Here is a 13,487-nt window from a genome sequence, read left to right as displayed (position 1 = left end):
TAAAGGGATCCATACTGAACAATGCAATACCACCTTGTAAGAAACACTTTCCTCAAAAACAGGAAACAGGAACAGGAATTTAGGTCATGGCTGTTTCTGCTTCTCATTGGACACCTATACATCTCTATGCAGAGAGAAGTGCATGTTAACGCGCATTTTAAAAAGCAAAAATGGGGGGAAAAACCTCATAAATGTACTTTAAAATGTATATGGGAACTCTTTAGTTATACCTCCCAACTTTCTGAGATCAGAATACTCCCCTGCCTTGTCCCCAGTTATGGGGACCATTAAGAAATTATATGCCAAAATGATAAGTAAGAGATGGGATGAAGGTTTTAGTGCAGAATAACACTTTTGGTTGTTAATTAGAACCTTTTCATAATTATCTGTACATCAGTCCAAAAAGAGGAACAGACATATTTGGTTCCCAATGTGGGACAGTTGGGAAGCATGCGTAGTTACAATATGTTTCTCTCCTTCAGTCAGTGATGTTCATAATTAAAGGTTTAAGTCATTCACACTGGATCCGTTGCGTTACCATCTGTTTTTCAACAGATGCTAACGCAAGGACAATGAAAAATGAATTGGTGTGAAGGGTGCAGTTCACACAGTTGCGTTGCATTGTGCTGAAAAAAAAGTAGAGCATGTTCAAAAACAAACACTTGCAAACATAACACAATGGAAGCAAATCGCAAGTCAAAGGACCCTCCATTGCGTTGCCATTAGATTGAGATTTTGGTGTGAATAGGGCCTCAAGGGTCAGATTTTGGTAGTTGCTGGGAATGAAACCAAATAATGTTACCTTATATCTCTTAGGTAGTCTAGAGATGAGATCTTTGCACTTTGATTTCCAGGCCTGCATACCTTTATGTAGTAGGGTTGCACTTTCCATATTTAAGTTTTAGTCTATTTTATACAAAGAGGGGAAACAAACATGTGTGGCAGAAGGAGTGGGACTCCATGCTTCGCAGGAACAAATGCAGATTCTGGGGTGGGGACAACCAGCATCTGAAGTGTTAAATATAGACTTTCTCAACCATCTTACCATGGAGGACGCCTTAAAATAATTTTGAGAGTTGGAAGTTGTAGAAAGAAAAGACTGAAGAACCTAGCTTGCCCAGAGTTTATGACACCCAGACAGGATCATTTTACAGCATCCTCTTGCTGTATACAACAATAATATAAAATAAATATAAATAACAGCCAGAAACAAAACAGATTTTGAACATTGTAGTGTTCCCTTACGCTAGTGGTCAGTGGAGAAATGCTCCCTTACATTGGTGGTTAGTGGTGAAGTGTCCTTTTACACTGGTGCACAGTATAAGAAAGCCCCTATACATTGGTGGTCAGTGTAGACTTAACCCCTTACATTGTAAGTTGTGGAAAATTGGCTCCTTACATTTGTGGTGATCGCAGGTATATGAATCTGCCACTCCTCAATCAACTCCTGGCAAACTCTGGCGGAACTCTGGTTAATATAGCCTGGTCTAAGAGCTTTAGGTAGAACTGAGCAGTTGACTCAACTAAACAGACCCCATCTATAAATGAAATATCAGTTTGAGACCAACTAGTGGTGTGATTTCTCTCTTCATCCAAAGCATGTGCCTTCAGAGTTTCAGAGGTGCTACAGGGGCTACCTGCTCTTACTGACTGCTGGAATAAATACGGCTTGATTTTACCTGAGGTTGTTCCATGTTTTAAAATCTAAGAGACAGTGCGATGGGGAGGCCAAGAACAGTAAATTAAATTATATTTAATAGTTCATACAGCAAAGTTTGTATTTTGCAGAACTGGTGTTATTGACCGGAAAGTATTTTTTTTATGTGAAAGCTTAGTTTGGTTACCAGTCAACTTGTACTCGGGCCTTTCATTTCCCCATCGAGTGGCTTGTGATCATTGACGTTTTATGGAAATAGAACATGAGGTTAATGAGTTTTAATTCTTACTAAGCATTTCCCTTGATTGGATCTAATTATCTACTCAATTCTCTCTCACCTTATCAGCCGTGCAGACAGGTGGAACATTTCAGCAGACTTTCAAACTTGCATCATTTCTCACCACTAAATGTCAAAATAAACTAGAGAGCAGTCTAAACTAAGATGCTGAGAAGTAGCTCTCATCAACTTTGTATGTGCAACAATATAGGTTTAGATCCCTATTCACAGGATTCAAAATTACTTTTTGCAGATATAGGCTAAGCAGTGCAGCACCAAGATAGATATTGTTGCTGAGGAAGCAGCACGTAAAAAAAAAACCCTGTAAGTTGTTGAGTCACAGAATAAATGAATCTCTTGAAGATTAATCCATAAACTGGTTCTTTGGATTCTAGGACATCCTTTGTTTTATTGTCTTCATTCAGAAGAAACATTGTAACAAGACCTGCCACAATATTCTCATGAATCAGAGAAATAACTAATAAGGGTGTGGACACAGGAGAATAGGAATCTCAGAATCCCATGCTCCAGGACATTAAGTAATCTCTACAAGCTGCAAGGTTCTGGGCTAATTTTGTTTTCCAAAGTTTAACCCACACTAGATCATATAATAAAGAAATAATAATTAAATAATGAACAAAATAATTAATAAAATGTCCACATTGGTTTTCTTTCCATTTAAAAAAAAAAAAATTGGTAAAACCGAATTTTGCTTTAGAAAAGAGCAAAAGCTTTAACTACATTTTGAATAGAGCCCAACATGTTTAAGTGGTTTTAATAGATCTCTAAGACTTAGAGTGCTGCCATACAGGCCATGGAAGGGTCTCCCTACCATGTACAGTAAGTCAGCAGAGTGCAATAGCAACATACACTGACCATAGCTGCTAACATCAGCGCTTAGCAAACACGCATCTTTTCTAAATGGAACTTTGGGATTTAATGGTGAACAATTATTCCTGGGAAACTGTTTTTTGACTGGTCTCTTAATATGATTTGTACCCAGCAGCAGCAGTCATTAGGCAAACTATTTGGCTTTTGATGTCTATAATGCAGGTCTAGCTTAAGTTTATGTATAGCACATGAAGTAATGAAAAATATATAATAATATATAAATGTATTACAGCACTGTAACACTGTAATAGATTAACATTTTGACCGCCAAGGGTGTGCTTCATACATATTGACAGTCTAACTGCAGGCAATTTGATTTAAGGTGATATTAAAGTAAAAAATGTTTTTAAGCTATTACAAATACTGATGAAATCACTTAAAATTAATGTCAGTCCTTGTCCATTTATAAAAGGTTTAGCTTCCTGCACAATCGGCTGCTCCCCTGAGCACTGGCCCTGATATCCACTTTTCATGGTGGTTTCATTCTCTTGCATGGACCTATGGGGCCACCCTTGTGTGTGTTCTAGTAAGCACACAGGCAGAGCAAGGCAAGCCAATCTTCTGCTCCTCCAAGCTAGTAGATGGACAGCAGCTGGGAGCTTTGCTTTCCCTTGTGATCTTGTACTAGACAGAAAGTTCATAACTGCAAAAGTTCCAGGCTGTTCAAAATCAAGTATATATTTTTTTTAATTGGTAGGTAATTTTCCTTCGGATAATATATGATATTTGAGAGTTGTATAGTGATTGTCAGGCACATATTGTGTTTTACCATGCATATAACAATTTTAAAAATGAGCCTGGGAACAAGAGGGTTATTCACCAGAGCAGTAAAACCGTAACAATAAATCCATCTGTCACCTGTGCAGTAAGTCGGTGAGAATAAGCGATACCAACATGACTGGTGAACAATGGCGCACAGAGGAGGATATCTCGGTAAGAGATAGCTGTGTTTAAACAGCATGCTTGGGATGCAGGGCTGATTTACTGCTGGCAGGGTGGCACTGAGGAAATTGGAAAGGTCAGTGTAACTTTTGCCATACTGTCCTTTATGACTGGCTGCAGCTGACAAACCAAGATAATAGGCAAAGTAGAGCAATGAAAGGTTATGCTATTTATGACTTTATTAGGGCACGATACTCTACAAATTGCTTTAAAACTCATTTGACTCATAAAAACAGAAAAGAAGGAAAATACATTTGCTTTGCCATCCGTGACCTGAAGAAAAACAATATTGGTTATCCCTGCAGGACTATCTATCATTGGTGTCAGTGCAAGTTATCTCTCCTGTTGGGCTGCTTTTCCCCAGAGTTAATACATTCTATTGATCCCTGTTGCTAGGCATTGCTTATTGGGCTTCAGCGGAGTGGGAAGACAAGTCTATAGTTTATAATGTACTAATTGACTAATTGCCAGGGATTAGCATCAGCGAGATTTAAAGGTGATAGGCTGATTGAGGATGTGTTTGATTCAGCTTTCTGCTGATTACTGTTGTACCCCTATAGCATGTGATATCCACTGTAAAATAAAGAGCAGAATGAGATGAGATGGTGTTGGCTGTCTAATGCATATTAAATTTACATTGAGTGCTCTTTGTTGCATCTTCATGGACACAATATTAAATGACCATGACAACGTTATAGGTTGATGATGTAGCTCTATTAAACCTTGAACTGACATGGAAATGTATAGCTGTATTTTCTTCTTCGGTAGAGAGCTGGAATGCTAAACTAACAAAGCCTGACAACTGAATATGATCATAATGCAAGTCTTCGATTCAATTTACAGATACTACATCTTTCTAATATCACCTGACTACTCACCATGTTCACAATACAGTTCCATTGCATTCTGAACAAACATGAACACTGATCTTAATTCTATAATATCAGTTATTGTAACACACGGAGACAGCAAGCCAAAAACCTGATGCCTGAGCATGACCATATGTTTATATTACGCATCTTTTGGGTATAGAATTATACAAATATCCAATATAACTTGGTGACACCCAGCCTCAGGATGCCCCTGGTTGGGATTAGGGCTCCATGCAAGCCAGTTGAGTTTCTCCACACCAAACTTATTAAACCATGTCTTATTGGCCATGGCTCTATTTACAGGACTTAAGTTATGCTGGAACAGAAATTAACCTTTTCAAACTGTTGTCATAAGACAGGAAGTGCAAAATTGTCCAAAGTCAATTTGCATGCATTAGCATTAACAACACCCTATACTTGAAATACCCAAACTCAGTCATTTGGAGCAGTGTCCACATATACTTTTGGCAATACTAGTAGATGTGATGATCAGGTGTCCACAAACTTTTGGCCATATAGTGTATATGCTTTTCCACTTATGGTAAATACATGTGATAATGAAAGCAGAGCGAGGTACACAGAAGCAAAATGTGGGACGAGGAGATAAGATTAAAAATAGCAAAATGAAGTGCAATGAAATTAAAGCTTCTATGAGATTTCAATTAGTGGGTTTACATACGTATACATGAATTTATCAATCTAAATCTTTTTATATTGTTTCAGCACAGTTTTGGGTGTTGTGTACTGCTATATTAATTGAAAGTTGCCTAATGTTAAAATTCTGATTATGCTAATACCTTTAAACCCTACATTTCCTTTTCCACTTCAAGCCCTGTGACACGTTGTGGGACAGGACCTTTTTACACCAAAGGCAATAGAAGAATGTCTGCATGGTCCATTTTTCATTATACGCGTGTGCTTTGATATTTCATGCATTGTCTGTTTCACCTGACTGGCGCTGTGTATGCTAGACCCTGAATGTCAAATCAGTTTTCACAATAGCAGCGGTGAATACAAAGAGTAACCTCTGTGTCAAAAAACAAGAGAACTTGATCTATAGCACACTGTTCAGTAATGAGACTGTGTCACTATTTAATGTTTACTTATTTATTTCGTTTAGTTACCTATTGTTTTGTCAGGATGCTCCTACTATTTTGCATGTAAACAAACTTTAATGTTTTTTGGACACCAAGCTGTCCAACAGCATTTGATAAATGCAACATCTGGTTTACTTGCATATCCCCAATGTGTGCAGTACACATGGGCCCCTTGTGCATTTATTGCACACATTGGAGATTTGATTAAGGAAGTGCTCCTTGCCATGAGGCTGAAGCTGCATCTGTCACTTGTGGCTGCACTGAGTATGGATAAGGGCAGGTGTGTGTTGGGGAGTGGGAAAGAAAGTGGATTGGTGCAGAGTCAGCAGCAGTGTGCAGTGGAGCTGGGATGGGCAAGGGTATGATATGTACCAAGGCGCAAGTAAACAGAGTAGATTAAACAGGTTTACACCCCTCTCCAGTGGTTATGGAAGGGGGAACCAGCTCGGGATTCAGCTTCAGCGGGTGGGCTTTGTCAAGTGTCCTCAGCTGCTGGCTTGCTTTCCTCAGAGAGGTGGGTGGGCCAGGCGTGTCTCATGCCAGCAGAAAAGGCGTCAGGTGCAGTGGATCTTGCACACCGTAATTATAAAAGGCCCTGATCTGACCAAAAAAAGTTATTGCATAGAACTAGGGAGGCATTGCAAGCAACTAGTCAGTGCACTACTATTGCATTTCATCACTGTAATCCTGACACCTGGATTAGACTTTAATTATGTGAGTGACAATAAGTGGGTGTGCTGGAGAATAGCTCTCCTGTATCACAAAAGGGTGTTCGCAGATTTCCGGACTATTGACATAAAGTAGTGGAGTTGACTGGACCAGTAAAGGAATGCTTGAAGGAGACCTAAAGTACTTAGCAGGTAGGCTATTATTTATTACAACCTCATTAAATATTTTAGCTTGCAAATCTATGTTTTTTTTTTTTTAAATATATATATAAAAATGAGTAAATGTGATTGTCTCTAACATGCATAGTTTTAGAAAGGTTAAGGTAAATTGTTGGGCTTAGCTTTCAATGTAGTCAGTCCTATATACAGTATGTTTCAACATTGGCACTCTTATTGTGTTGGTACAGTAATGTATCAATATTATTGTTGTGAACGTCAGGTCCATATTTTAACTGCGCACCCCCTGTGCCTGAAAGTCTTAGATGCTCTGATATACAAATATTGACCCAGTTTCCTGGACCAAGAGCCTGACTTTTCTGCTTCATGCCTCCCATGCTGTGCTATTGGCCCAAAGACATCACAGGCCCATAGAAAGGCTTATGAAGTGGGAGGGGGTGGGGGAGACTCTCAATATAGAATACAGGTTTCATATAGTGCATTAGTATGCAAGGACCCCAGTATACTGAGACAGGTGGTGCTCAGTTAAAAATGAACCTGCTATGCAACCACTTGTTATGTTCTGGCAGCACCGGATTAGATGTATTTTCCCCACTTCGGGTTTGCTTTATACTTTCATTAGTATGGCTACAGTAGACCGCTAAAGCTTATGTTATGACCGCTTGCTCTTAGTCACAGCTCATTATTTTTCTTGACATGACTGTATTAGGTATTCTGCTCTGCATCACAATGTGTCATTCAAAAAAAAGGTGCAGAAAGGTTTTAGTCAAAGTGCACATGCAATCAAGGGTTAGTCATCGGTTCTATTTAAGCTCCTCTTGCTGGTATACCGCAGTAGGGGTAACGGGACATACATGCAAACATTCACAGTATATAAACAGCTTTCTGTTAAGTATATAACACATAGGAATTGTCTCCAGTTCTCTCCTGCAATAGCACCTGGAGGAAAACCCAGAAGTCTTGGAGTTTTGGAGTCTAAGTACTGGGAGGCATAAACCTGAAGAAAATGAAGGCAGCTGCAGCAAACAATCAGATTACATTTAAGCCTCGTTCACATGGCTGATTTTGGTCATAAGACTTCAATAATCAGTGTTCCCTCTCCGCATCACTGACCACCAATTTCATTAGAGGGGGGAAACATCACTAATTGCCAGTGCCATTAGGAGGGAAAAATTACATGGGGTAGGGGTATAATTGGCCACCAATGCCTTTACGGAAGCAGGGGGGAAACACTATTAACCAACAATGTATTTTGGGGGAGGGGGGACACCAATGATCACAGACTACCAATGCCTTAAGGAAAAAGGGGAAAAACACTACTGACCCATTAATGCATTGGGGGAACTTCCATTCACTACAAATGTTTTTTGGTGTAGGGAGAAAGGGGGACAACTATCACTGACCATCAATGCTTTTAAAGGGGGCAAGGGGGGAAAAATCCACTAGCCATGAATGATTTTGAGGGGGGTGATGACACTAACAACCAATGCCTCAGAAGGAAGTGTGGGGGTGGACTAATCCTCTGGCCACCAATGCCTGTGAAGGAAGGTGGGACCATTCACGGCCCTTTCACACCAGGATGGTGCATTTAATGCACGTTAATGTGCATTACATTAAGGCTGCCAACGCACCACAGGAGACCAAATATCAAACATGCACCAATTTGGAGAGTGCAGAGCACCACAATACAGTAGTGCACTACTGTGTGTTGCACTGCGCTGCAATGCAGTTGCATTGTAATAGGTAAACTCCACCAACGTGAGACCCACCATGTTGGTGGAGGTTACCTCCTCTTCCTGAGGAAACATATATGAAATGCATTGAAGTCTGGGCCACTCTAAATCTATTTGCAGTTTAATATTATTTGTATCTATTACCATAATGGGAATGTTCTTCTGTGTGTTAATAAGAGAGGCACAGGGGGGCATCCATTATGTCAATAGAGGACAACTTTATACTTTGCACAGCTGATGGATTATACACTATTCGTTATGTATTGTTTTAAAGTCTTTGTTTTTATGTAAGGCACTGAGTAAATTCATGTTTTTATACAAATATGTTATGTTGTGGTAATGCCAAATATTGGTATACTGCTATTAAATGGGGGTGCAGTGCCACTACACTCAGTGGCTTAATACAAACCTTCAGATTGATTCTCTGACAAAAAAGCTAAAGCTGGCCATACAATTTTTTTGTGCCGTCATCAAACTCTCATTCGTTTTCTGCTCGAAATACCACATTATGCACAGACCGTCGATTGCGTAAAACATTCATTAGCAATACTAACTCAGTGAATTTCGTCGATCGACAGATTTTCGTGCATGTGAAGTGTTCTTGTTGCGATTTATTTTTTTTGTACGATCACGCCACTAATCCATCGATTTTCGTACGATTCAAAAAAAGCTTCGCACTTCTGGAAAGTTCGGCCAGGAGTACAGTAAAAAAAAATCATTGGGTTCCCATCAACTGATCGATTATCGTACGAAAGACCATTCGTGGACATTTTGTGACCGATAATCGATAGGTGTATGGGCAGCTTAACAAAGGTGTATACACCAATTTTTGTGCAGATCTGCCAACAGAGAAGTGTTTATTGGAAATACAGTGCTACAAAAAATCAGTTACACAATCCTCCACCAGAGGTCAGTAAGCATTAATGTTACTGGCAAGATTCCATTTAATATGTAGCAATAAAGTTCCTCAAATATTGAGGTTCTGAAGTAGCTCAGTAACTTCAGTGAACCAATAACAGAAAAAACCTGCACTATTCTTTTTGAAAGCTTTTCTGTGATTGGCCATTATGGGATGCAGTACAGGATCTAGTGCACCATGTTGCCATTTAACCATGTATGTTAAATGATTCTATTTCACTTTCCTTTACTTGGTATTACTGAAAATGAGCTGAAATCATAACATAGAAATATAGAAGAGTGACGACAGAAAAAGACAGAGTGGTCCATCGAGTCTGCCCATTTCTCTCTGAAACTTTTTTTGTCTGAGTATAGATCTGTGTTTGTCCCAAGAGTGTTTAAAGAAGAACTCCAGATAGTATAATACATAACCCTTCCAGTGGGGCTACCCCCGCACTGCAAGAGTAAAGTGCTCATTTTTGTCTGGTGTCTAAAATAAAAAAGATATTCTCGCTGAACCTCGGTCCCACCTGTCTCTGTCTGCCAGATTGGTCCCTGCAGCCTCTCTCTATCTCCGCTCCAGTAGTCTAAGGATGTGTGAATCATCAAATTTAATACAATGTATTGGAAGTGAGGATGCTAAGGGACAATGCAGCCAGGTGAGACCATGGTTCGGATAAGCATATCTTTTTTATTTTAGACCCTAGACAAAAATGAGCCGTTAATCCTTGCAGTGTGGTGGAATCGCTACTGCAGGGGTTACGTTTTATTCTGTCTTCTTTAAATTCACTTACTGTTGACTGATTTTCTACATCTGCTGGAAATCTGCTCCAAGCATCAACTACTGTTTTGTTTTGGAACTTTAAAAACCCAACTCAAGGGAAATCAAAAGCTTTTTTCTTGCAGTGGGGCTGCCCCTGCACTGCAAGGGTTAACTTCTAGTTTATACCTAGGGGACAGGAAAAAGCTGTTTTATTTACCTGATTCCCACTCCCTCCAGGCTGCGAGACCGGTTCCTGCAGCTTCTTCACCTCTTTGCTCAGGTAGTCTAAAGATATGAAAATTAACCCTTGCAGTAGGGCAAATCCTGCACTGCAAGGGTTAACTGCTCATTTTGGTGTAGGGGCAAAAATAAAGAAAATATACTCACCTGATCCTCAGTCTCACTTTGGCTGCTAGACTGGTCCCCGCAGCCGATTTTCCCCCAGGCTGCGGCGGTCTAAGGATCTGTGACTTCATCATGTCTAAGGCAGCAGTATTAGAGTATATAGCAGAGGGGAAGAGAAGTAAGCGGTCGCTATCAGACTGAGGTACAAGTGAGTATATTTTCTTTTTCCTGTCCCCTAGGCATAACTGAGCAATCAACCTTTGCAGTGCCAGGGCAGACCTACTGCAAGTGAAAACTTTTAATTTCCTGGTGTTGGGCTTTTATCTTATAGAGTTACCCTGTCTTAAGTAAGTGTGATTTCATCTGAACCTTATTCCCTATAAGGTGTTAATATGAACTTTATGAGCCACAACCACTTTCTGAGCACCGTGATCTGCAGTGTGGTAATTAAACCTTTTGAAAGCTTCCAGACCCGTATTTCCTCAAATTAAATGCTGATTTTGTGAAAGTTGAAGCAGTAAAAGAAGTGATGTTAGAATTTTCCTTTGAATCTTCTCTTTTGGCATGCAAAATTGTGTTGGGAGACAATCTTGCTAGCATCTAACAGGTATAAAAAGGCTGCTGTGAATATGTCAGCACTTTTGTTAGTAAGAAAGAAAAATAAGTGCTATAGCTTCTTTACGTTATGAAACCTTATGTAACAATGTGTCAGGTTTCAGTGTAATAATGTTACATGCCATATTGACTTATATTAGTAATTGTGCCTTGATGAATTCTCTAATCACCAGTCCTGTAAATTGTTTTATTATGATGCGTATCTGTAAAACAACTTTGTTAATTACTCTTTGTATTAAAATCGTGTTACATAACCTCAAAGCAATTTAAAGTAAAAGGTCCGTAAAAACATTTCATTATTAAATCAGAACTCCAGACAAAAATAACAATTAAAACATTAACACAAAATAATGAAACAAGCTTTTGCTGCAATATGCATATGTAATCCAGAAATTTCCATTGCAGTACCACCTCTGCATGTCCTGATGACCACCATCATTTAACCCACTCCTTCTGAACCCAGGTCATGCTAGACCCATCGCAGCTTGTGACTGGATGGTGAAATGAGAAGCAGCACAGTGATGGGCTCTTTTTTTGTCACTCTGCTTTTTCTTTCTATCAGCATGCTTCCTGTCAGCACATTAACTGATTGGTTTCTTGTGCTACTACGTCTACGCTACGGCTACTTTTTTTTATATTCTGACGGCAGCCAACGGCTCCGATGTCAGAAGAAAAAAAAAAGACAACAGAGCAAGGAAAGGTTAACTCTGCCCGATTGAGCAGAGTAAAACTTTCCAGACAGCCCAGGGACGCTGGGCTGTCTGGAGATCAGCGTGGTTACGTGGTAACCAGGGACGCTGATCTGTCTGTGCAAGTGGCCGGAGCCAGCCGTGAGATGATGGCTGGCTCCGCCCAGCAGTCAGTAGCAGGCTGTCAGCCAGCTTCGGCTTTCACCTCGGCTCAGTCGAGCGGAAGCATATGCCTTCGGCTCGACTGAGCCCCTCGGCCAACTTCAGGAGCTGTATGGGCTATAGTGAATAGCCCGCATAGCAGCCCTTTGGTTCTACTGAACCGAAGGGGTCCTGGGGTCGAAGCTAGCCGAAGGATCAGCCGAAGCTACGTCTTTCACACTCTAGCTCTTCTGTACAGGGACTTCAAGAGGCTCATAACCGGTCAAATTCAGGTATTTACACTGCTTGTATTTAATAAAAAAATACATGTGATTATATATTAAGTAATAGAGAGCTACATTCATTTGTGTCTTCTGCCTAGAGTTCATTACCTAACATTTAAATGTAACCTTTAACCTAGCCCTAACAAATAATTTGACCCTTAGGCCATGCCTTACTAACAATCCTGTTGTCCACGGTAGGATCGCTAGGAAGAACTCCCTGTGACTCCATCACTGGAAAGATGAACAAGGTGTCACTATTGCACTGGTGACTTACATTCTGTAGTGTTTTCATCAGCCCTGTCCTTAATTCAAACCCTAACACTAACCGTCAGGCAACAATAAAAAAACATCCATTAAATCCTAATTGTAACCCTAACCCATAATGTTAAACCGGACCTTTACTCATATCTTTACAATAACAACAAAGACACCTTTAGAAATGTTTAGTAATGACAATCTACAAACACATACTGATAGATAATTGCAGGCTTTGAATTCTTTGCATACCTTAGTTCTCTTTTCTTCCCCAGTCTTCTGGCAGTGGCCATGTTTGCTATGGGCAGCTTGCCAGCTCTCCTTTCACTTCCTGGATTTCTGGCACATGTGACTAGACATGTGAATAGGACATGTGACCATGCACATCATCTCAGGGGAAGAAAATGCCTTTCCCTGAAATCTCCTGAGATTACAGATGATATTTCCCAGCAATGCTCTGCTGATGACAAGGCGATGCCAGCAGGGACGTGCGGTCTGGGGAGGCAGGTGAGGCAGAGGCTCACCTAGTATTATGAAGAAAAAAGGTGTCAGCTTCAAGTCTGAAGCTGACAGCTTTTTCTCCATTCAGAGCGGCTTGTTACAGGTTACACAGCAGCTAAATCCTTTCCGCTGTGTAACCTGTCATGGACAGAGTGCTGCCTGTTAATTACAGGCAGCACTGCATCCGACTTTTGACAGATAGTTAGGTTACACAGCAGTGGGCTTCCCCACTGCTTGTGTAACCTAACTTGGTAACATCTGATATTTACTGATCCTCTGTGTGCAGAGCAAACACAGGAGTGATCAGCTGATCACTCCAGTGTTTGTAAATAAGTAGGGATACATAGTACTATGTGTCCCAGTTATGAATGAACAGGAAGTGCTTTACATCACTTCCTGTTCATTCATGACTTTCTCAATGGGGAGAAGCACTCAGTACAGAGTCTTCTACCCATTCAGAAACTGATTGATAGTAAATGTTTTACTATCACCAGTTTCTAAATGAATAGGAAGCCTCTGTACGGAGTGCTTTCCATTCATTTAGAGCAAAGGCTGCAGAAAAAGAGATTGAGGACTCAATTTCTTTTTCTTTTTCTATTTCAAAAAGGAAATGTCAGGAGTCTGTTTAGACCCCTGATAATTCCCCAAAGCCCCCCCTCCACAGTAAAAATAAAAAATATATA

The 13,487-nt window shown here is 40.2% G+C and overlaps 1 protein-coding gene across 1 annotated transcript in view; it reads left to right on the top strand.

Annotated features, from left to right (window-relative positions):
- SRRM4 (serine/arginine repetitive matrix 4) overlaps positions 1 to 13,487 on the top strand; it is an 84,214-nt gene that overhangs the window by 218 nt on the left and 70,509 nt on the right. The gene's annotated exons all lie outside the window — the stretch shown is intronic.

This window comes from Nanorana parkeri, unplaced genomic scaffold, assembly GCF_000935625.1.
Source record: "Nanorana parkeri isolate BGI_ZX_2015 unplaced genomic scaffold, ASM93562v1 scaffold1550, whole genome shotgun sequence".
NCBI lineage: Eukaryota > Metazoa > Chordata > Amphibia > Anura > Dicroglossidae > Nanorana > Nanorana parkeri.
Note: the sequence above shows the minus strand (reverse complement) of the source record. Positions and strands in the feature narration are given on the sequence as shown.